Source organism: Lepidochelys kempii, chromosome 5 (genome assembly GCF_965140265.1).
Source record: "Lepidochelys kempii isolate rLepKem1 chromosome 5, rLepKem1.hap2, whole genome shotgun sequence".
Taxonomy (NCBI): domain Eukaryota; kingdom Metazoa; phylum Chordata; order Testudines; family Cheloniidae; genus Lepidochelys; species Lepidochelys kempii.
Genome location: NC_133260.1, coordinates 61,420,478 through 61,446,525, shown reverse-complemented (window position 1 = coordinate 61,446,525; position 26,048 = coordinate 61,420,478). Strand labels below are relative to the sequence as shown.

At 43.2% G+C, this 26,048-nt stretch overlaps 1 protein-coding gene across 15 annotated transcripts in view; it reads left to right on the top strand.

Annotated features, from left to right (window-relative positions):
- Positions 1–26,048, top strand: part of MCTP1 (multiple C2 and transmembrane domain containing 1) — a 476,976-nt gene that overhangs the window by 79,109 nt on the left and 371,819 nt on the right. For 3 of the 15 annotated variants that reach the window (XM_073344523.1, XM_073344520.1, XM_073344522.1), the window contains exon 2: positions 6,262–6,477. The exons of the other annotated variants lie outside the window; for them this stretch is intronic. The gene's annotated coding sequence lies outside the window, so the exon portion shown is untranslated. The remainder of the gene's footprint in view (positions 1–6,261; positions 6,478–26,048) is intronic. 15 annotated transcript variants of the gene reach the window in all.

Sequence of the window (26,048 nt, the reverse complement as noted above, 5' to 3'; positions counted from 1 at the left end):
CATCACCGATTTTGCATGTGGCAACATTGACGACAATATACTCAATTCTTTGTACAGTTCAAGTCCATTTAAATCAAAACTATCACCGTGCTTCAGGAGGCTCTCTAGGTTCTTGCACTTTGTCATTTGCTGCTCTTGTTTTCCTATGTTGTTGAATTTAGTTTTGTCCTACAAAAATCCAAACTGTTCATGGTGTGCTCGTAAAGTATTAAACCTTTCATCAACGGCAGATATTGCTTTATCCATCACAACATTAAAAAATTCAACCTCAAATTTCTTTTCTGGATCATCTATGGGCTCATCTGCGCCTTCATATTCCGCTTGCCGTTTTTTCCTTGAAACTCGTGTCACGTTTGGACATGGAAATTTTGGTTCTTCACCGAGTACCTGTGCAAGCTCTCTTGCTGTAACCTGTGCTTCTTTGAATCCATTTTCTCTGTATTTCACTAAAAAGTCTTGTGTGTTAAATCAAGCTGCATCGTTGGACTCTGCATTATTTTGCTTACACTTGAGATTTTAACAAGAATGTTATACCAGATTATGACAGATGTTAGAAACTTGAAGCTGGATATTTCAGAGGCCAATGACTGTGCTTCACTTTTAGCTTTTGGATCTCTGGCTTCCTCTGAAATAGCAACCAGTGCTTCGTAAACTTCCTCAGATTGATATCTCAATGTTTTTGCACTTTCTACTCTGCTTTCCCAGCGCGTCTGATAGAGGCTTAATGGTAATACCATTGACATGTGCTTTGAATATTTGCTATCATTGAGTGGAAGCTGAAAAGAGCACGTAAATACATTGCAGCAAACCAAAAAAAGAAATAGTTTCTACAGAAGACTTGGCCATATCACACACAATCTAATTAAGGCTGTGGCATGCACATGGAACAAAAAAGGCTCGTGGATTTTCTGACAGCAATCTAGCTTGCATGCCAGAAATGCATTCTCTCATATTGGCACCATTATCATAGCCTTGTCCTCTAATGTTCATTACGGACAATCCCATTCATTTTCGTTCATCAAGGAGAGCTTGAAGTCCAAAACCTGTAGCGTCCTCTACTTCTAAAAATGTGATAAATGATTCCTTGACACTAATCTGTGCTGAATCACTTATGTCGACAAATCTCACTACTAACGACATCTGTTCTTGATGACTTATGTCCGGAGTGCAATCTAGAATTATGGCAAAATATTTTGCCAAAGTAACCAATGAAACAGTGTTGTCTCTCACTTTATCACTCATTAGCATGATCAGTTCATTTTGAATTCTTGGTCCCAAATAGTGGTCCTGTATTTCATTTTCAGTTACTCTTCGGAGATGTTCACTCATCACTGTGTCAAAGTTTCCCAGCAGTTGTACAAGGCCCCCAAAATTGCCATTTTTGGGCTGGAATAATTTCTCAACGCTTCCTCTAAAAGCAAGATTGTTTGATAGATATTCAACAATAGATAATAGACGTTCAAGAACACGACACCAATGCTGCTTCTCTGATTCCAGCAATCTTTGATTTTTGGGCATCACGAGTTGTCTGATTTTTCTTAACCTTACACTCAGCTCGCACCGTTTGTGCATACTTTCAATGTGGTGTTTTGCCTTTTCATGTTATGGTAATAGGTGACTAAGATTTTTCCAATCATTAATACCCATGGTTGCTATCTTAAAATTGCAACTATTGAAAAGCTTGCATGGGAAACAAAATATAGCATCCTTGCATTTAGAGTACACAAGCCACCGTCTGTTAATTTCACCATTAGAAAGTTACAGAAAACAATTACTACAAAAGAATTTCCTACCTCTAATATCTTTAGGATATTCAAGACCTTTTATTCTCCAGGGCCTTTCTCAAGTATGATGGCACGGAATTAGTTGTTTAAAGATTGCGGCCATGTGCCGAAGTCATCTATATCCCATGCTAGTACAGTTTGAACTGTTGTGATTTCTTGTTTTGTGTCTGCATCTGTTTCAAATGATTGTTCTGTGTGTTGCTGCATTTCTTGAGCTTCGTCTGCATAAAAATTTTCTTCGGCAGTTACTTGATGCTCTTGATCAACTTTGTTGTTTTCATAACATACAAAAGTATAGAACCCTTCTGGGCTTGTACAGCTAATCCTATTTCATCTTTCAGTTTTTCTTTTTTGTGACCTGGAAAGTTGTTTTCGATACGACATAACTTATAAGCGTGTTTTTTAAAAGAAATAAGTGTTTTAAATGATCAGAAATATTATTTAAAATAACTAATATAGGATAGTCGTGAGTCTGTGACCTTGAGTTGGTGTGAAGGCACCTCACAAGGCGTTCCACCCTGACTGAGACACAGTAGAGTTGGAAACCTATGTCATTTTTACAAAGCCACTTCTTAGTTTTAAATGTATAGTGGGCATCAGTCTTAATGTTACAACTCTATATCAACCTTATATTGTAACTAGATCAATGGCATTATCCAGTTTAATAAGCTGGGTTTCCAAACAGTGGCAAAATATAACCCTAGTTTTACTCCTAGGTAAAGCACAAAGTGACCAAAATGAAGTCAGCACAGAATCATCTCCTCTAGATTAAGGTAGCACGGAAATGTTACAGAAGTCCTATTGTGCCTTATTTTTGTTTGGAAAAACATTAACAATAGCAGCGCAATTTGGGCACTGCCAGAAATACATGATAAATCACTGCCTCTAAAGTTCCATCAAAAACGGACATTTTCACAACTCTAGCACAGATTCTTCACAAGGAAGTGTCCTTGGCCTTTTTAACTCATATTAACCATGTATTTACTTTATGAAAGTTGGACAAAACATTGTGAAAACGTTAAGACATTGGCTGCCCAACCCCTGGGCTGGCAAAAGCTATACTGACTCACTGGAAACAAAAAGCAAGAGAATCTTAGTACAACATATGGTCACTCTATACATTAGTAAGGAGATGAGCATATTACAGTTGTTGGAGGGCTCTAGTTAGCAGTAACAGGGCTACTGGAAAGCCAGTCAACATTTTTTGTTTCTCTGATGAAAACTGGCCCACTCCCTGCCCAAACCAAACTTGTCACAAATAATTATTAACAACTTAATTTTCTGATTTTGGCTAAGATAGATAGATATAAATTTATTTTAAAAAACTGAAATTGGATTCAGGATTGGTAGCAAGCATTTTTGGCAAACTTGTTAAATGACAATCTAAATGGCAACACAGTACTGCTTTCATGCGTGGCTCACTCCCCCCGCCCAACCTGCTGGTCCAACAGCTGCAGTAGAGGAGGAGATAGATGGAAAACTGCAGTATCCCAAAATTCACCTCCTTGGGGTGCAGAGTGGCAACAGCAAATCCTCAGGTCCGATATCCTGTAAATCCAATAGGCACCACCGCCAGCCCAACAGACCAAGGTGAAGTTAGCACAGCATCTGATCTCAGGGATGGGGCACCCACGGAGCCGCAGCAGCTCATCCTGCCCTGCACAGCTCCCCGCCGGATGAGATGGATCGCTGCCAGCCTGGGGGGGAGAGACACTCCCCAGCTAGGGAGACCAGATGTCCTGATTTTATAGGGCCAGTCCCGATATTTGGGGCTTTGTCTTATATAGGCACCAATTACCCCCACCTAGGGTGACCAAACAGTAAGTGTGAAAAATCAGGACAGGGGGTGGAGGGTAATAGGAGCCTATATAAGAAAAAGACCCCAAAATTGGGACTGTCCCTATAAAAGTGGGACATCTGGTCACCCTACCCCAATCCCCATCCTGATTTTTCACACATGCTATCTGGCGCAGTCAGCTGCGTGTGACCCTTCCAATCCTGGCTGGCTGCCGAGGAAGTAAGTTACTTTCACTTTCATTCCTCAGCACGCAGCTAGTCAGCCCCCCCTTCCCCTCACCCAACCCAGCCCTGCCGGGGGGTGGGGAGAGGGGAGAGAGGGGTGCTCCGTGGTTGGGGAGGGGGGGTGCTGCAGCTGCCAAGCCTGCCTCACCTCATGCAGGGGAGAGAGTCACACTCACAGGCGAGTTCCTCCTTCCCCTACTCCTACCCTCTCCCCTTCCCAGACACCCCAGCAGTCAGTCTCCTACCTCAGACTGTGCTGCATTCAGCTCTCTCTAGGACCCAACAGCCCTGCTCTTACATGCTCCACTGCTTCCTATCTGTCTAGATTCCCAGCACAGTGGTGCCCTAGGCAGTGTAGTGCTCTACTTGGCTGCCTATTCTGCCTATGGCTAAGGATGGCCTTGAAGGTGTCTTTAAGTCACCTTTTGCACCCTCCTAATCTTGGGCTCCTGGACCACCTGGTATAGCTAAATAGCCTTGGGACCTGTCTAAATTACAGTAGCCTCCCGGGGCTGCCCTATAGGCTTCAACGCTGTCTGGAATATCTGCCTTGCCCTGCCTTGTCTCATTTTGCCTCACCTCCACAATGACCCCTATACCACAGCTTGTGAGTAGAGCTGTCTGGGAATTTTCCAACGAATGCCAATTCGTCAAACCTGAGGTGTTTCACAAGAATATCTTGGGTTTATTGAACTTCCATTGAATCACGTGAAGGTTTCAGTTGGAAACCTGCCTCGGCTCCTGACTGACTGCTGGGGACCCTGGACTTCCAGGGTTGGTAGCTATGGGGCAGCCCCACCATGTGGATTGGCTTGAGACTGTGGACCACAGGTCTTCCAGGGTCTGTGGCTTCAGGTCAGCCCTGCTGTTGGGATTCCCTCCGAGACCTTTTCCAGTCAGCTTATCCAAACCCCCTGTCCAGTTTTGGGAGAACACTTCATTCAGTTCTCTGTGATCCAAAACACTCCTCACTCAGATTCCTTTATTTGGCATACAGCAAAGCTACACTGTGTTTATCAGACTCAAGTGTCGGGGGTGGGTATAGGGCATAACACACATCCAAAGTTCCACAGGGGCAGCCTGGGCCTACTACCAAAGGAGTAGCAGCTCATGTCACACAACTACTAGATGAACATCACCACGCCAAATGCCTCAGCCAAAGGCATCCTAGGAACAATAACTGTCAGGGACAAAATCCTCAGGCATTTTCACCCATGTGGACAGAGAGAACTATACAGATTATGGGCTCTGTCAAAAACTTTCTTGCAAAAGTTTAAATTGACCCCTGAAGTGTCTAGGAGGAGGTTTCAGAGAGTTGAGAGAAGAGGCTATGGCCTATGCTTAGGTGTCAATCCAAATTAGGAGTTACATTAAAAAAATGGGCAAGTGGTTTGGGAGTTACCATGGTTGATAAAGCCTCCCAATTTAAAGATTTTTGAACAATTCTTCAAACCCTGCCACCCCAATTTGTGGTTAATTGGAAGACTTGGTTACATCTAGGATCTTTGTCTATTTCCCAGCTCATGTTGTGGACAGTTGGCCTGTGCTTGACAGAAAACCTAATAGGGATGGAAAGGGATCAGAAGACCGGTTGGGACCAAACTGACCCACACCCAGGGAAAGAAGGAAACCACTTCTGAGAAGCCCTGGAACAGGAGGGGGAAAGTGTCATCTGTGGACATCTGAGTTACTTTACCTGGGATTGACCTCTGTGCTCACTGAGGCCCAGTGCAGTGCTGGAAAGGCTAGCTGCAGCTCAACCACAGAGAGTTAACTGTGTGACTGAATTTTCAAAGGGAGAGAGTCTCACAGCCAGTCTGCCAATGACCTATAATGTTCATGCCAAACCATTCACGCCTCCAACCACCACCCACATGTCATTTTGAATCTTCCTGGATGCAGATCCATCTCCTCCCCCGTGGGAGAGAGGTGGCTTGTGTTAATGGGGAGATATTCTTTGTATGGAGAGAGACTGTTCACCGCTAAGATTGTTGTGAAACCCCAGCAAATGCTCACAGGGTGTGAAATCTGGGTTCAAGTTCCTGGTGTAAAAGCCTTCACCTTACCTACAGCACAGATTGCTACGTTGCCCGAGGGAGGGTCAGGAGTATTGGTTGTAGCTGTGTTGGCAGACATTCTGTGTTTTTGTTGCTGGGGAATGATTTTATGGCTTTAAAAGCTGATGGGGTAAATCAGGCCCACACAGTTACTTCCAAACCTACAAGGGACCGTTAGCCAAAATACAAACAGGATAGCGGCACAAGGGGTGTGGTCCGTGTCTGAGAGGAAACATTGTCCAGAACAAGTTACCTTCCCAGGATATGCAACCATTTAAATACCTGAAGGTGAGGGAAGGTTGCGGTGGGGTGGGGTGAGACAGCCTCCTGTCCCATGGGAGCAAGATGTTATCCTGATTTGAGGCCAGGGAGATAAGTTCTCTGCCTTCCTTTAACAGGAACCAGAGGTAATACACAACCTGGTGATGACCGTCTCCAACCAAAAGTGGGGACACTGAAGTAGCTGCTGTGCTCTGCCAAATGTATGACACCCATGGCGAGAAATACCAAAGTAAAGTATACAACAGGTGCATGGGAGATGATGGCGGTAACTACAGCTTGGACGAAAGGGGAACTTCTCCCCCGTCTGTAACTGCCTGGTGATCTGTAAAAAGGTAAAGGGCCCTGAGCCTAGTGGGGGAAGAGCTGCTGCTCACCTTACTCAGTGTTTGGGTCAATCCAATGATGTGGGGGGATGAATAATCTTTCCTCTCCTCTTCTCAGAGGAGCTGAGGTCAGGCCAAAGGGGTCCCCAGGCCCTGACCTTTGAGGAGGTGGGGCAGAGAAAGGAATTTGATTGTATGGAGGTCTGAAGAATCTCCCTTACCTGACTCCTTTGCTGTTAAAAACAGTGTGGGGTTAAGAGCTGCTTCTCTGGGAGTCAGCCCTGCCTTTTTCTTCCTTTTGTCCAAAGAGTTTCTCCCTGGAATATATCAGAGGAGTGGGGAATCTCCACCCACGATGAGGACAAACGGTGCCTTGAGGAACAAAGGGATAGCCCAGGCACACTCCTTAGGAACCAGTTGGGAGGCAGGAGGATCAGGTCTCAAGTTCACACACAAAGATTTTGTGGTGATGGGTACGAAGGGCTATGAGAGCTGCCCTTACATATGTGCCCCAGGGGTTCTAAAGAGAGAAATTACAGAGGGGGGTTGTCAAATGACACTGTATGGATTTATGAATATGTGCTGGCTTGTTAGTAGAATGTTTGTTTATTATATGAATAGTTGAAATGTGAAATTATGAAATGTAATGGCAGAAACACCATCCAGGGAATAAGTTGGGGATTCCCCTCGGATACTAGTCAGGTGCCTTAGGTATACATACTTCCTCCTTTTGGGGGGAGATGGGATGGATATTCCTACTTTTTTGGGGGGGAACATATGGTATTAAGTTTATGCATTGTTGCCTGATTGTGTTCTACTTGTGGGGATGGTTACCACAGCTCTGCCAGGAACTAAAACAGTAGGGGTGATTGAGGTGAGTCACTCACATTGTAAACATTTCCAGAGCGGTACCACCCTGGGAAGGTTCACATAGAAAACAAAGAAAGGGCTATTGGTATAAAAGGATGAGTTTGTACTGACATGTGGCCGTCTTTCTGATCCAGCAAATGGGCAGGACCTTCTGCCCAATACCTCCGCTCTTGAGGAAGGGTGGAAAAGACATAGGCTTACTTGGGCCTGATAGCTAACTCCTGGTATGTCGTGTGTGTTTTTAAATTTGTTTGTTGTTTTTATGTTTTCTCTGTAACACTTCTAACTTAAAAATAAAGCTGCATGCTTAGAAAGAGCTGTCTGGTAACTTGTAACTTCTGGCAATACTGTTCATGGCCCTTAGAGAAAGCAAAGCATAGGCACTGGCCCTTAGGCAGACTGGCTTCCTGGTGATATCAGTATAAGGCAGGGAGCTGTACTGCCTTAAAACCTTGGATCAGAAGGGAGTGGGACAGTGGTCCATGCCTAGAGACAAGTGACAGTTAAAGACCTGAGACTTGATTGGGAACTGCTGAAGTGGACCCCGGGGGGGGTGGGGGGTGGAGAGAATGGGATTCAGGTGCAATTACCTTGAAACTATAAGAGGTATGGGAGCACCTGCCAGAAGTAAGATCTCCAAGTCAGGGGCAAAGAATAGCCAGAGCTAGGCTCCCAATTAGGGGCTAGCGGTACAGCTAAAGCTTCCCCCAGTTGATGTCAGGAAACAGCCAAATCTCCCTCCCAGTTCAAGGCCAGCATTAATTAGCAGCCCAACTGCGGCAGAGAATTCTAGGACAAGGCAAATCCAGGACCAGCGACTCAGGCCTGCAGCCCAAGTTACTGGGACACCAGACCTCGGAGATGACAATATGCCAGCTGGGATTATTAGCAACAAGTCAGCAGCAGGCCCTGCCAGAATAAAAAAAAAAAAAAATGTAATTATGAGAGAGAACCAACAAGAAGGTGGCTGTAGAAGCTTTTAGGTGCAATCAGGGCAGGAGGGTGACTCAGAAGCAAGAGTAATTTTCACCTCTATGTGCCCCACTATGTAACCTAGGGATGCAGCTACATCCCTGTCTGACTTCTAGGGGTTTAACTCCTGATCTTGTACCCTGTGGTCCATTTGGGTGGGTGGGATGTAGTGGCAGTGTCCATGTGAACCTGGGGCAGTGCCAGCAGAAGAATATTTTTCTTTTAATATACTATCCTTATCCTCCTGCTTCACAGCATAATCTAGCCAATAACGGATAGGGATTAGGAAGATATTTTGCCTACGGGTAGACAGGTACCAGTATTTGATAATTATCCACTGTGGAGTTTCTTGCACCTTCTTTTGAAATATCTGGTTCTGTCTGCTGTCAGAGATGGGATATTGGACTAGGTGAACCACTGGATTCAGTTAGTATGGCAATCAATAGGTTCTTAAAGCTTGTTCTATGCTGCTGACTTTTCAGGCCTATTCTCTGGGAATCAAAACAGTTGCCGCCTTTTATATAGGTGAAGCAGTGCCTGTCCACGAGAGATGCAAATTAGGGTATTATGACACTTGTATAAATCTTAGATTTCTGGACCTTCTGCCTGAACAATTAGAACACAGACTATGTAAGAAGGGGCAAATTTTTGTAAGGCCTTAAAGGTAGTGACTGTTGCATTTTCAGATTTAATAAGTCATGATGTCAAATAACTACTTCAGTTGAAGTTTTATTTAAGTAAGACCATCAAGCAATACTTAATATTGCACTATACAGAAAGGGGAACATACGTACCAAATCTGAGACTGTAGAAGTGAGGCAGCCTACCTGAGTTCACTTATGACTAACTCCCTAAAACTCACCTTTTATGTACTGTTCAAAATAATGAAAAATGCTTTCTTATTTTGAATCAATAAGCCAATGATATTAGTAACTAACTTATCATTACTGGAATAAATTCTAGACCACTATTAGCTCTAAATATTTAGGCATTAATCCATTCATATTTTGCTGATGCATTGCTTTTTTTTTTTTTTTTTTTGCATACTTGGTATACCACATGTACCTTGTCCATTTTGTCAGTTACTAAGTTTGTCAATTACAGAGCATTTCTGAATATCCCTTATCAATAGGATCCTACCAAATTCACAGTCCATTTTGGTCAATTGCATGGTCATAGGATTTTAAAAATCGTAAATTTCATAATTTCAGCTATTTAAATCTTAAATTTCATGGTATAGTAATCCTAGGTGTCCTGAAGCAAAAAGGAGTTGGGGTGGGGTCCCAAGGTTATTGTAGGGGGAGTTGTGGTACTGCAATCCTTACTTCTGTGCTGTGGCACTGCCTTGAAAGCTGGGCAGCTGGAGAGCAGCGGCTGCTGGCCAGGACCCCAGCTCTGAAGGCAGAGCTGCCATCAGCAGCAGTGCAGAAGAAAGGATGGCATGGTATAGTATTGCCACCCTTACTTCTATGCTGCTGCTGGAGGGGTGTTGCCTTCAGAATTGTGTTCCCAGCTAACAGCTACCGCTCTCTGGCTGCCCAGCTCTGAAGGCAGTGCAGAAGTAAGGGTGGCAATACCGGGACCCCACTACAATAACCTTGTGACCCTCCTGCAACTCCCTTTTGGATTGGGACCCCCAATTTGAGAAATGCTGGTCTCCCTCATGAAATCTGTGTAGTATAGGGCAGAGATTCTCAACCTTTTTCTTTCTGAGGCTCCCCTCAACATGCTCAAAGCTCCAAGGCCTAGCAGGTGGAGGGGGGATTCAAAGCTCTGGGCCAGGGGAACCCTTGGGCATTGTCAAGGTTCCTTCCCCACTCCGGACTGTAGGGTACAGATGTGGGGACCTGCATGAAAACCCCCCAAGCTTACTTTTACCAGCTTAGGTTAAAACTTCCCCAAGGTACAAACTATTTTACCCTTTGCCCTTGGACTTCCACCGCCACCACCAAACGTTTATCTGGGTTTACTGGGAAAACGTTGTTTGGAAACGTCTTTCCCCCCAAAATCCTCCCAACCCTTGCACCCCACTTCCTGGGGAAGGTTTGGTAAAAATCCTCACCAATTTGTATAGGTGACCACAGACCCAAACCCTTGGATCTTAGAACAATGAAAAAAGCATTCAGTTCTTGAAAAGAAACATTTTAATAGAAGAAACAGTAAAAAGAATCACCTCTGTAAAATCAGGATGGTAAATACCTTACAGGGTAATTAGATTCAAAACATAGAGAATCCCTCTAGGCAAAACTTTATGTCATAAATATAAAGGGAAGGGTAAACCCCTTTGAAATCCCTCCTGGCCAGGGGAAAGCTCCTCTCACCTGTAAAGGGTTAAGAAGCTAAAGGTCACCTCGCTGGCACCTGACCAAAATGACCAATGAGGAGACAAGATACTTTCAAAAGCTGGGAGGAGGGAGAGAAACAAAGGGTCTGTGTCTGCCTGTAGTTTTCTTTACCGGGGATAGACCAGGAATGGAGTCTTAGAACTTTTAGTAAGTAATCTAGCTAGGTATGTGTTAGATTATGATTTCTTTAAATGGCTGAGAAAAGAATTGTGCTGAATAGAATAACTATTTCTGTCTGTGTATCTTTTTTGTAACTTAAGGTTTTGCCTAGAGGGGTTCTCTATGTTTTTGAATCTAATTACCCTGTAAGATATCTACCATCCTGATTTTACAGGGGGGATTTCTTTATTTCTATTTACTTCTATTTTTATTAAAAGTCTTCTTGTAAGAAACTGAATGCTTTTTCATTGTTCTCAGATCCAAGGGTTTGGGTCTGTGGTCACCTATGCAAATTGGTGAGGCTTTTTATCCAACATTTCCCAGGAAAAGGGGGGTGCAAGTGTTGGGAGGATTGTTCATTGTTCTTAAGATCCAAGGGTCTGGGTCTGTAGTCACCTAGGCAAATTGGTGAGGCTTTTTACCAAACCTTGTCCAGGAAGTGGGGTGCAAGGTTTTGGGAAGTATTTTGGGGGGAAGGACGCGTCCAAACAGCTCTTTCCCAGTAACCAGTATTAGTTTGGTGGTGGTAGCGGCCAGTCCAAGGACAACGGGTGGAATATTTTGTACCTTGGGGAAGTTTTGACCTAAGCTGGTAAAGATAAGCTTAGGAGGTTTTTCAAGCAGGTCCCCACATCTGTACCCTAGAGTTCAGAGTGGGGGAGGAACCTTGACACCTTAAGTTACAAAAAAGACACACAGACAGGAATATTCATTCTATTCAGCACAGCTTATTTTCTCAGCCATTTAATGAAATCATAATCTAATGCATATCTAGCTAGATTACTTACTAAGTTCTAAGACTCCATTCCTGTTCTGTCCCCGGCAAAAGCATCACACAGACAGACTCAGACCCTTTGTTTTTCTCTCCCCCCCAGCTTTTGAAAGTATCTTGTCTCCTCATTGGTCATTTTGGTCAGGTGCCAGCGAGGTTATCCTAGCTTCTTAACCCTTTACAGGTGAGAGGATTTTTCCTCTGGCCAGGAGGGATTTTAAAGGGGTTTACCCTTTCCTTTATAATTATGACAGGCATGGCCATAGTTTGACTTCTATTTTGTGGTGGGGAAGGACTGGCTCTGCACAGTGGAGCCCCCCGGGCAGCTCTGACCGGCTGTGTGAGCAGTAAAAGGGGACTGGGAGCTGAGGGGCAGCCACAACCCTGAGCGCCAGCAGCAGATGAGGGAATGCCATGGATGTCCACTCCATGGCACCACCAGCCAGAGGAGCAGGTGCCCCACATTGCCTGGCTCCGGCTTCCCATCTAGACCTGGCCAGGCTGGGGGAGAGGAGGAGGAGGTGGAGCTGCCTCAAGGACTTCAGCCCCATGCCACTCCCCACATCAGCCCCATTTGGGGCACTGGGTTTCAGGGCGCCACGGACCCCACAGTTGAGAACCACTGGTATAGGATAAAAGACCAGATTTCACAGTCCGTGACACATTTTTTCATGGCCGTGAATTTGGTAGGGCTCTACTTATCAATTGCACCATTTTGTCCGTTACAACATACAACAGAGACAAAGAAATGAACCATTAACCATGGACTTCTTTTCATGGTATCAGGCTTACATATTTGATAAGGTAAAGACATCTGTTCAACTATCCACTATTATCCATTAGAAAAGATATCTATAACCCAATCATGATTAAAGAAATCATTTTAGAGTAATTCCTGATAATAATCATCAAAGGATGCTTTTATCTTATCTTATTTATTAGAGAACACCTGCAGCATGTAGGCTACAAGTGGTCCCTTTCTGGATATTTCCCTAAGGGTCAATAGCTTAGAATAAAAAGGAGACACAATCCATCATTAAATAACAAGCTAAAGTCCCAGCTAAAATTCAACTTACAGGGTGAGCTAAAGTTCAGAGTAAAGCAGATTGGATAATAAAGTACAAACCTATCAGGACAAAGACATACATTTATTCAAAACAAAACTCTTTTTATCATTAGAGGTTAGTCAGCACCTTTGGCCAAAACAGAAAAGATTGTGGGACGTCTGGTTAAGAAATTGAAAGTTTAATAGAAAAAAATTAATATTTACTAACATGACAGACAGGTTGAACGTGATGTTATACAGAAGGGGGAATCAGTGGAGGATTAAATGTGTGAGGATAATGTGCAGTAGCTCAATTTTACATTATTTGCATTTTTGAAATCTTAAACAGAAGTTAACAGGAAATGCATAAGGAATCCAAATACTAATTGCTGATGTAGCTTTATTTTCAGATTTTGAAACTAATTATACTTTCATATTTTTATGTAAGAATAAACAATCTCTTAAGAAATATTTTGGGATTTTAGTGGATGCAGAACGTATCTGTCTTCTAGGATGCTTCATTTAAAGTGTGTCAAGGTTCCTTCCCCACTCTGAACTCTAGGGTACAGATGTGGGGACCTGCATGAAAGACCCCCTAAGCTTATTCTTACCAGCTTAGGTTAAAAACTTCCCCAAGGCACAAACTTTGCCTTGTCCTTGAACGGTACGCTGCCACCACCAAGCAATTTAAACAAAGAACAGGGAAAGAGCCCATTTGGAGACGTCTTCCCGCAAAATATCCCCCCAAGCCCTACACCCATTTTCCTGGGGAAGGCTTGATAATAATATCCTCACCAATTGGTACAGGTGAACACAGACCCAAACCTTTGGATCTTAAGAACAATGAAAAATCAACCAGGTTCTTAAAAGAAGAATTTTAACTAAAGAAAAGGTAAAAGAATCACCTCTGTAAAATCAGGATGGTAAGTACTTTACAGGGTAATCCAATTCAAAACATAAAGAATTTCTCTAGGCAAAATCTTAAGTTACGAAAAGACACAAAAACAGGAATATATATTCCCTCTAGCACAGAGAATTTTACAAGCCAAAACACAAAGAAAACCTACCGCATTTTCTAGGTAGATTACTTACTAACTTTACAGGAGTTGGAGAGCTTGCATCCTTGATCTGTTCCAGGCAAAGGTATCACACAGACAAACAAAAGCCTTCCACCCCCTCCCCCCATCCAGATTTGAAAGAATCTTGTCCCCTCATTGGTCATTTTGGGTCAGGTGCCAGTGAGGTTATCTTAGCTTCTTAACCCTTTACAGGTGAAAGGGTTTTGCCTCTGGTCAGGAGGGATTTTATAGCACTGTATACAGAAAGGTGGTTACCCTTTCCTTTATATTTATGACAAAGTGTAACTTGAATTTTAAGCTACGAGTTTGCTGCTTTGGTTTAGTCTCTGGTGAATAGTTGTCCTGGAAACCAATTGGCTTCATTTTTGCATTTTTAGGTTTTAATCATTTCTGGTCTTCTGTTGATGTTCACAGGGTTCTGGGAGTTCATGTTTTCTCTTTTCTTCTTATGTGATGTAGGTTCTTTCAGGAGGGAAAAGTGTATAGGAGCAACAGAAAAGTTGGACCGGGAGGCAGGATAGTCTGTTAGAATGAATCACTGAAAAGGAATAGAGGGTAGCAGTGGGAAGTATGCTCCCATCCCTTTTACATTACCTAGAAAGATGGTTTTACTGGGTATCTGCATTTACCCATTCAGACTAAAAATTGTCCCAGGTTCTGCTAGAGTCTAGACTGTAGAAAACCTACATGTCCACTGAGTGAAATTTGATTTATTCACTTGTGGAAACTGTACCTTGCATGATCTAGCTGAACACTTCTTCAGTTGACAGTCTGCTCCACCAGAGAGCAAAGAGACTAAGATTGAATGAATATGGGTTTGATTTAGGGATTCATGCTCCCCAGCCTGCAACCATGGAGAGTGAGTTTTCTTTCTAGGCAGAATATCCCTTTTCCCCTGGACCACATAGAAGTCCTTTTGTGAATTTAGGGGGGGGGGGGGGGGCTGTGTTCCTTTGGATTATCTCTTCCTCTGCTTACAGGAGACTATATTAACTTGTGCTATGGAATCCCATGAAGCAGCTGGAGTTGAAAGTGCCTGGTAGCATGGTTTCTACAGAAACTGTGCTCTTCCTCAGCCAGGTCAGTGAGAACTGGTGAGGTCAGGTCCTAGAGCAATGGCAGTGGATGTTCACATGATATTCATTGTTTCTTGCATCACCTCAAGTGCAGGAGAAAGGAGTAGAAACCCAGATTTTACATGAAGTGAATTCCACCCTATCCCTGACATAAGAATGAGTAGGAATCTGAGTGGAAACTCATTTTTTCTCCAGCTGTGTGAATTATTCCCATGTTAAGAATAGAGTCCTTTTTGCTCTGGAAGTGGTGAATAATTTTAATGCCACATGTTGTATCTAGCTAGGTGCTGATAACTACCCCAGTTTGTGTTTCTAAGTTTGTTCCTACCTGGTTCCTGTAGCTCTGAGTCCAGGAATTACAATTTGCGGGATGCACTGGGTAGGAGAAGAGGGGAAACAAAGAATGCGAGCACAGTGAAAGAGTGAGGGGAATAAACCTTACCTTTTGCTGTTATCAAGCTTTCCTGAAGTCTTACTCAAAAGGGTGCAGACACGAAAGCACAGTTAGAACTTAACATTTGGCTACCTGTGGAGATTGAGAGTTATCAGACTTCAGTGTGGAATATTTCTCTAGCAACCTTCATGAACACTTTATTTAAAATAACCTTTCATACTGGTTTGCTAGGAAACCTATTTCTATAGAAATTTCAGTTTGTTCATAGGGTAGTGATGGAAGTAAGAATCTCAAAGCTAACTCTGAATATGGGATCTTGATGAAGCACAGAAATTAAAATTCTGACTCGGTGTAAAAAGAGTAAAATAAATCAATGTAGTAATTGGAATTTATCTGCAAAGCATCTTTAATTTTTAAATTTTAAAATGCATACAGAAACTACAACTTGTTATCGTGTTCTGTAAACAGATTCAAATATGAGGTTGAGCATCCATAACAGTATCTGAAAGACGAAACTTAGGGTTTTTTTTTGTTTGTTTTAGGAAGGTGATCACGGGAGGTCATGGGTCTCAAAAGTCCTCACATTCCTGCATGATGTAATGCAGAATATTGTCCATGTAAAAGGAATCCGTTGTCAAGAGAATCAAAGTTTTCTATCCCTTGTCAGTTATCCAGGTGCTTAAAATAATTATCTCTGTAATGGTCAGTAACAATAAAATATATGTAGTGTTGTTGGAGCCATGTTGGTCCCTGGATACTAGAGACACAAGATGGGTAAGCTTTTAGTGGACCAATTTCTTTTGGTGTGAGACACAACATTTCAAGTTTACACAGAGCTCTTTTTCATGTCTGAAAAATGTGACACAGAGTACACAGTACAGATAAAGACAAATTGGAACAAATTGTTTAGCATAAACACTTAACTGATATCTCAAGGGACCATTCAAGGCAAAGTGGCCCATTAACACCTGTCCAGTCACTGGGAGTGGGGGGATAGTGGGTTTTAGATTGTTGTAGTAAGCCATAAATCCAGTATATTTAAGTCCACGATTTGTAGTGTCTAGCAAATTTATGAATTTAAGCTCCTAGGCTCATCTTTTGAAGGTTTTGGGCGAGTTTCCTTTGAGGACTGAAGTCCGATATAGAGCGTGCACTTTGTGAAAAGTTTCAGAGTAGCAACCGTGTTAGTCTGTATCCGCAAAAAGTAAGAGTACTTGTGGCACCTTAGAGACTAACAAATTTGTTTGAGCATAAACTTTTGTGAGCTACAGCTCACTTCATCGGATGCATGCAGTGGAAAATACAGTGGGGAGATTTATATACATAAAGAACATGAAACAATGGGTGTTACCATACACACTGTAACGAGAGTGATCAGGTAAGGTGAGCTATTACCTGCAGGAGAGAAAAAAAACCCTTTTGTAGTGATAATCAATGTGGGCTATTTCCAGAAGTTGACAAGAATGTGTGAGGAACAGTAGCGGGGGGGGGGGGAATAAACATGGGGAAATAGTTTTACTTTGTGTAATGACACATCCGCTCCCAGTCTATATTCAAGCCTAAGTTCATGGTGTCCAGTTTGCAAATTAATTCCAGTTCAACAGTCTCTCATTGGAGTCTGTTTTTGAAGTTTTTTTTGTTGTAATATTGTGACTTTTAGGTCTGTAATCGAGTGACCAGAGAGATCGAAGTGTTCTCAGACTAGTTTTGAATGTTATAATTCTTGACATCTGATTTGTGTCCATTTATTCTTTTACGTAGAGACTGTCCGGTTTGGCCAATGTACATGGCAGAGGGGCATTGCTGGCACATGATGGCATATATCACATTGGTAGATGTGCAGGTGAATAAGCCTCTGATAGCATGGCTGATGTGATATCCCCTGAATAGATATGTGGACACAGTTGGCAACGGGCTTTGTTGCAAGGATAGGTTCCTGGGTTAGTGTTTTTGTTGTGTGGTGTGTGGTTGCTGGTGAGTATTTGCTTCAGGTTGGGGGGCTGTCTGTAAGCACCACACAGATTGAGGAACAAGTAGTGGCAAAAATGTGTAAGCTTTGCTAGACTAGTGCTCCCGCTATTGTTACGATGTGGTAGTGCAATGGTTGGAGACTGTTGAAAAATGTTGGTCTAAACCAGATTTTGGTGAGCAACATTGATGAACGTCAGTGGAGTCCTGGCAGTGATTGGTGGCTACCATGTAAGGTCTTGAGGATGGGATGTGTAAAGGAAATGGATTGTGGGCGGGGGGGCTGAAAGAGTGGTGGACAGATACAGATACTTTTTGAAAAGCTTCTGTGGAGGCTTCTGGTTAAAAGTTCCAAAACAACTTCCATCCAAAAGAAATTTTAGTCTGAATAAAGCAAACAATTTAACTGGTTTTTTTTTTTAAAAACAAAAACGAAAACAACCAGACAACCAGACAACCAAAACCACCACATCCTAAGGGGGAAATCCAGTTACAGACTTTTATCCTGTCTACTGGAGGGCACGTTGACTGAGCAGCAAAAAACAGATATATGAACAGGGGACCACAGAGCATGTGAACTCAAACAATCTATTGAAAGTACAGACACAATAATTAAAATTGAAGCAGAATGAGTACAAGAACTTGAAGACTGTATCACAGGGACAACAGGAAATGAAATAACACCATGTAATGTTTGAAAATGGACAAAACGATAGATTCTCCTCCCTCCCCCCCAGCTCTTCAAAACAATCCTATGTATTATTAGATTTTCTGGAAGAAGCAGAGAATAAAGACATGATCTACTTTATAATGAATGCCGAAAAATAACAGTGGGTGACATCTTTATTTCACATACCCACCTGAGAATGATAGAGTTCAAGGAATCGTATGCCCTAGAGAACACACTTCAAGCAATTATCTTGAAACGACTCCACTTATAAAACCAAAAGGAAATACTACAGCATACCCATAAAAATGGTAAACTCTTTGAATGGTATTAACTTTTCCTTGTAAATTTTAAAGCCAACTATAAAAGAAGAGAACAGAAATGTTATAAATGTATTTAAAAACAGATTGCAAACATGCCTCACTTTTTCTCACCTCTCTTTATTGTATGCATTCTTTCTTAGGTCTTTTAAAATTAAAAATTCTTAGCCTTACTTGATGAATACTGATGCACAAGCATACCCCTCCTCCCTCCCAAAAAACCCCCTGCCTTAGCTTAAGGCTCCCGCTGTACCACCAACCAGACTTTTAACCCAGTCGGTGGTGCCGACCAGAGCTGCCAGGGTCCCTTTTTGACCAGGCATTCCAGTCAAAAACTGGACATCTGGCAACTCTACTCCTCTATATACTATTCAGGACCATTGTATGGCTGAGAGGGAATGTCAAAATTCAAAGTCCCTCATAGAGAATGCGACATCTGCACTCACGGAATGTGGCTGAGCTATAACCCTATTGGTTTAAAAGCAAAGAAGCTGCTAGCAGAGCAATGTGGTATAGGAGAAGCAGTATCTCAAATAAGCAGGTCCCAAGCCACAGCTTTATAGATCAAAAGCAACACTTTTTTGTGCTCCATTCATAATCCGGCTCCTAGTGCAGATCATGCAACATAGATCTCATACATTCACAATCAGAAACTCCTCCTAATTAATAGGCTGCCTTATTTTACATATGTAACCCCCAGGGCCGGCGCAACTACTAGGCGAACTAGGTGGTCGCCCAGGGCGCCAAGTGGTTGGGAGTGGCGGTGGAGCAGAGGTGAACTGGGGCGGGGAGCTGCTGCACGTGGCTCCCTAGGCTGAGGGGAGGGGGGGGCGCTCCCCGGACCAAGGAGGGGGGTAGCGGAGGGGAGCTGCCGCAGGGGGTGTGCCTCAGGGTGGAGGGGGGCAGTGGGGAGCTACCGCAGGATTCCTGGGGGGCAGGGGGGTGCAAGGTGGAAGTTTCGCCTAGAGTGTGAAAGGTCCTTGCACCGGGCCTGGTAACCCCTCTTTCCTCCCTGGGTTACTCAGGAGCAGGTGCCACTCAGCTGTGTGCCTGGGTGCCTAATGTTGTTGACACTGAAGGAGATCCTGAATATCCCACTGGTGGTGATGGATAGATGGGAATCCTCTATCCACCCCTCTGCTGCAGTCCCTTTACTCCTAATGGAATTTAAAATTGCCAGTGCCTCCACCTGGCTGGCCCCTTTACACACTCAGTGGTGTGCCTTGGGAACCTCTAGGAATAAACCTATTCTAATAATAATAATCATCTGTGGCATGGGTTTAACTCAAAAATACCAATTATAAATAATATACATCCAATATACTTAAATAAAGATGCATTAACTCTAATTTAACAATTTAAAGAAACAGGGTATAACAGACTAAGATTAAATGTCACTACTGATTTAAATCCACGGGAGCAGTTCAATAAAATCAATTAACAAATATAGTATACAATAATAACTGAAATTTATCTAACTGGCATTTACACTGCCACCATTTACCCCACCCTGGAGTATACACTCCTTTGGATTTCAGAGTTCTAGACACTTGCATGGGTGCGCTTGAAGATCTGAAACTGGAGACAGCACTCTGTTGGTTCTGTGTATCAGTCCAGCCAAGGCAACAACATAAAAAATGACCTTAGTATGAAAATGTTCTTATGGTGTGTTTAGGAATATTTGGGGGAGTGGAACATGAGTTTGACTATCTATAAACTTTATGCTTGAGTGTTTTACCTACCTTACACTTAAGCAACATTGATTTTGCTGTTGTGACCATTACTATATACTCAGCAGAAGCCTTCCTTGGACTATACTCAGTGGTGATCAAGTTTTTTTTCCTGTGTTTAGAATCCGGTAAGTATGTGTGGTTCAAATTATTCATACCCAAGGCAGAACAAACTGATATGTGTAGAAATAAGAACTACAAGTTTATAAAAATACACTGGAAACTGTACTCATCCAACACAGAAATACAACAAGCTTGTGAATGCAGAGGAGTTGACTCAGAGTGTCTTAACCTTTGACTGTTATGGAGCCTCCTTGGCTTTTGGTCAACTCTTTCTTCTCCTGATTCCCCTCTATTAATACCTGGTTCCATACCCCACTGTATGGTTACCAGTTGGTTGCTTCCAAGACAACTGGGTCTGGGTGGAGTCTAGTTACTGTTCCTGGCTCTGGGATTACAGGGCATGCTTCCAGGCTCAGACCTCTTGTCAGACACCCTTCTTTGGGATATGGGGCATTACCACACTTCCCTAGACCCTGAAATCTGTGCCTGAGACCTCAGAGTCCCTCCCACCTCCCCAGTCATTTACACATCCTCTCTCAGAACTCCAGCTATGCTGTGAGAATGCCTGTCTTCTAGTTTAATCTCTTCAGGGACAGTGTGGCAGGAAAGCAGGGAATACTGGTTTAGCAAAGGAATTTCTTAATTACAGTAACTTTACTATTAAAACACTTGAAAGTTACAGATGTCTAAAACAAGTCATGAGATGCACCCTCTCCTGGTCTGATCTCTCCCCTTCTTGTGAGTCCAAGGTTTGTCAGCAGGCTATGTAGAGTCACTCTTGCTCTTGTCCTCCTGCAAGTCCTTTGGTTGTGTGTCTGAATGTGTGTGATGATGTTGCTCTCTTTCCCCTGGCCCCACCACCCAGAGCAGCACTCTGCTTTAGGTAAACCTCTATCTCTTTGCCATATCCTTCACTGGGATCTTCAGCCACCTCCCTGAGTCAAGCTTACCCCCACCTTGTGTAAAACCATCATTGTTCCATAGTGGGGTAGGCTAGTAGTTTGGAGCCATTGACTTTGAAGAACCCTTGATGGTGGTTCTTAAAGCTATTAATTCCCTGTTAATTTTGTGTTGGTCCTTCAATGGGCTGTCAAAGCCTTTCCTAGGTAGAGCAGCTGTCTGAACATAGAAAAGTAGGTTGTCTTTGGGTATGTCCAGTTTACATGTTCAACACAACATGGAATTCATAATTGGATACAGACAGATCCCACCCTTACACCTCTAACAAGCCTCTTAACATTTTTATTATTAGAAAGCCAATAATGATTTTTTTTTAAATACATTTGACATTTTCTATATATTACTCCTGGGGAATTCTGCACCAAAAAAATAAGTTCTGCACAAAATATTTTAAAATTCTGCAAAATTTACTGGGTTTACTAGGTGAATGTGTTTTGGATTTCTTTTGTTGATAATAAAAATATAATGTAAGTGAATTTTAAATAAACGTAAGCACATTTATTGCCCCTGAGGTGCCATGCTAAAGTCCTCAATTCATCTAAGTTTATGACAGATACTGTAAAGAAAGCAACAGCACAAGGCTGCATACAGCCCAGATAACATGCCTGAAACCTGACCGTTGCATCCTAAATCCTGGGGAAGAGAGTAATCCAGCCTTGTGCCTGGAGCCTGCCAACTGCTAGGAACAAGCCTGAGACTCATCACGCTTGTTTCCTAGAGGAGACCACACAGCCTGGCAGATGGTCTAGGTTTTGCTGCTACTAACCTGTCTGGTTTCAGACACCCAAAGGCAAAAGGCCTCACATGCAGCAAAGTGGCCAGCAGCCAGTCTCGCTAAACCTCCTTGTAATGAGGCGGTGTGGTGTCCCACCACCCCGCCAAGGGAAGAACCTCCCCAGACACTAAAGTGGACGGAGCCAGTGGATCCTGCGCCCTCCCCCCAGAGGTCAAGGCGCAGGACAGGAAGTAGAAAAGCCCAACCCCAGAGCTCAGTTGGGCGACAGCAGCCGGAGAGGCCAGACACCCGTGGCCTGGCTTTGGCTTGGGAGACCCAAGCAAGCTGCGGCCAACCCGAGGACTGGCCAGACCGGCCAATGCCTGACGCTGATCAACGCCCAGAGGAGCTGCCGAGCCTACCCCTCTCCAGCTGCCCAGAGGAGCCCATGGTGCTAGAACCCTCTGAGGACACTACCCTGACCCAGGTACCCTATGAGGGGGAGTCCAGAAGTAGCCTGGGGGCAGCCTACCCCAGTCTGGCTGCAGCACTGCCAGAGCCAATGTCAGTGTGTTGTGGCCAGGATCCCCACTGACACAGCAGCAGGTCTTCGGACGCAAGTGGGTGGGCCTGTGTCCCCCCTGCCACCCACCTCGTGGTTGGCAGTCTCCCCCTCCCCCTGGTTGCTAAAGCTAGGAGCCTGGGCTTATATTGAACTATTCTACTCAGCCCCTGCCTGAGGGCCTGAGCCCCTGACTATTTGTTTGGTGCCCCACCACCCTGCCAAGGGACAAGCCCCGGCTGAGTTCCCTTCCTCTCCTCTATTCTGTCTTGCGGCGACAACAGGCCCCTCCCCACAGACTACACATCCCAGCATGCCATGCTCCCTCTAGAGGCAATCAAACCATACCGTGGGTATTAAAAGGCTCTTTAGTGGAGAAAGGTCTAATAAGAACAAATGGCTAAAAGCTGAAGCCAGACAAATTCAAATTGGAAATAAGGAACGCATTTTTAATAGTGCGTGCACTTAATAAACTACCAGGGGAAGTGATGGACTCTTCATATCAAGACTAGATGTCTTTCTGGAAGACCTGCTTTAGCAAACACAATTTTGGGGGCTCAATACAAGGGTAACTGGGTGAAATGTTATGGCCTGTGATATACAGGATGTCAGAATATATGTGGTCTTTTCTGGCCTTAAACCCTATGGATATATGAACTGAGGTTAGCAGAAATGTGCACAGCTTTTGGAGTATTTTCTTTTTAAATTGGCTATTCAGACCATCATTGTTTTCATCGTATGTGACAGCATGGTGCCAGTTGGGTTTTGCTTTATTTTTCATTTGGTTAAATTGGATTTTAATTTCGTTAAATTCAACTCTAAATTAAAAATTAGACATTCTTCATTGATAGCAAGTGTCTAATCTGGGCCCTAAATAGGTATTAATGTGCCTTTTTAAATGTTAACTTGTTTATATGGATTGTTTTTTTGTTTTAGTTACCCTGTCGCTGATGTGTTTGAAAAGAAACTACACATGGGAATGATAGTTTGAAGAGCTGCACCTCCCTTTTCACTGACAACATGACATGGCATTTGACTGGTTTATTCTCTGCTTAGATGAATAAATCAGTAAATGGATAACATTCAATTTATATATATACACATGTCTGTTCTCAGCTCCTCATTGCGGAGTCTGCATTGTGTGCCTGTGCCAACTTAGGGTTGAGCATTAGATCGGTCCAAAAATAATTGGTCAATTGACTTGTCAAATATTGTGCAATATGGTCAAATATTTTAAAGAACTAATTTATTAGAACAAGGAATAAGACTTTATTATCTCCAATATGCTTAGCCTTAGGTACTTATGCCTAATTACAAAAAACAAGTTATTTTAACTGCATTATTTTAACTCGGGGAAAAATATGAAACAATGAAATTCTAAAAAAGAAAAAAATACAATTTTTAGCAATATTAAGTTCACATTTAAATGTGAATGTTGTTCAAGACTAAACAGTTAAAGAGAAATGAAATTGTTTTTATTTTTGTTTAAATACATAGCAACTATTTAAAAAAGTAATTGTTAAATGCACTTACGCTGTAAGCAGAAGGCCAGCTCTTCAAGCATCTTGCATTTTATTATCTTCTTTATCAGCTTCAATTGCTTTATCTATATCTTTGTCTTCATTGTCAAATTCATCAGTATCTCCTCATTCCTCTTCATATGATGAATGTTGAGTCAACTTTTCATCTGCCATTTTCTTCTCGAATCTTATTTTGTGGTACATGGTGATCAGCTCACTCCCCAGCAGTGGAGGTCTTCAGTCTATTTTTTGGTTTTGGAGTGGATGATTTCCCAAACTGACCAATTTTGGTTTGCACATGCAGTAGTACATGGAAGCGTTAATATAATTTCTGCCCCTGTAACTAGAGTGCAAGGGGGACACCCCACTTTCCAGCTTGATGGAGTAAGCTGTTTTGATTCAATTACTGGGATTGCATTCCACATTGTTTTATGACTGAACTGGCTGGTTCTTGTTTTATAATTTGCTACCTGTGTAAGAATTGTTTGTATGTCCTTAAAATGTGTAACAGCCTGTAGCGGGGCAGTTACCCTGCTCCTGAGAGAACAGGCTAGGCTAATTGGGGAAGCAGCCACAGCTGGGGCCATGCCCCAATTAGGCCATAGCTGGCCCTATACAAGGGCTGTGAGCCAGGGGCTAAGTCACTCTCTTTAGTGGTGGAGAGAGAAGGACTTAGCTGCCTGGGAGCTAGGGTACCAGAGGTAGAGAAGTGCTGGGGAAAGGCAAGAGGAGCTGGGGAGCTCCAGCCTGGCAACTCCCTAGGCTGCAGGCCTTGTGCAAGGCCTAAAGAGAGGTACTGGGCTGTAGGGAAAGGCAGTAGGTCCAAACCCCCCTTGCTGGTGATGAATGGTTTACAGACTGCAGTCTGCCCCAGTGAACGGGGGGTAGATGATGACTGGCAGTAGCCAGTGAGGCAAGGTGGGGATAGAGGGTTGGGGGCTCCCCTGGGAGGGGAGACCCAGAGTGTGGGGGCACTGCCAGGGGGCAGCACCCCAAGGTGAAGGGGCACCGGGGTCGGGGAGGGACACGGGCCAGTGGTAGGCAAGACACCGGCTAGAAGGAGGCGCTCCATACTTTGGAGAGCTAATTCCCAAGACGACCAGTAGGAGATGCCGCGCCAGTGAGTTGTCGCTACGCTACACAGCTGTTAAAATTTCCATCAGACACTAGAGATGTAAGGAGCTTGCACAACAAGAACACCTAATCTTTTTCACATTATCCACTTTGGCATTCAGAAGACTTTCCGCAAGCCATTTCCATTCAGGTACTTGTAAATTGCACTCAATTTATGAAAAAAGTGTAGCATCTAAGGATTTTCAACGATATGAAATGGTTTACTGCTGGCATAAATACCTCTAGTAAATGTACGATCAAGTTTGTTTTTTCTAGTCCTGGGATATTCTGTCAGAAAAGCTCTTAATACCAATTTGATGAACATCTGAAGACTATCTGGGAGTCAGGATTCTTGATGCAGGAGCAGCTGGAATAGATGAAAAAATGGAATTAGTTTATTTTCGCTGTCACTCATATCACTGTCTTCATCAAAAAACTCCTTGCTCCGTGACAATGATGCTGAAGACTAAGTAGAAGGAGAATGCACAGAAGAAAACAAATTTTGATGCAGACCAGTTTTCCTTTTCTTGGTGTTCGACTGCTATAATTTAGCTTTGACAAGTTTCTCCATTCTGTCTATGTCCCATTCCTAGAAGTACAGAACTTGCACTTAGCTTGAACAGTTTTTCCATGTTCATATCTAGTCATTTTTTATAATACAATTGACTCTGGCTTTTCATGACTCTGCATAATGCATTATTCAGAGTAGCAGCCGTGTTAGTCTGTATCCGTAAAAAGAAAAGGAGTACTTGTGGATGCATCCGATGAAGTGAGCTGTAGCTCATGAAAGCTTATGCTCTAATAAATTTGTTAGTCTCTAAGGTGCCACAAGTACTCCTTTTCTTTGTTAATGTCACACTATGTCTGGAATGTTCTCTAGGTTGTAAAGTGTCTCTTGTATTTCAATCAACCAGGACCATTGGATAGCATGTCTACCTGCTGTCCAGCCACTCAAAATGTCTTTGGGCATGCTGCCCTCTCCCTTACAGACTCCTAGATCACATATAGGGGGAGGGGAGTAGGTGGCCTCTTCTCCCTGCAGCAAACACAGTAGATTCATAAGCAGCAGTGGGAGGAGAAACAGAGTACGAAAGGAGGGGCCTATGATGTCACACACTCCTCATTAGCATAGAACTTTTCACATGATCAACAAGGTTTGGCTGGGGTGTGTATGAGGGGGAGGATTAAGGGGACTGTTGCTGAGAGGGGGAGAAGTAAGGAGGTTTATTTATATGGTCCTATAATGTGGG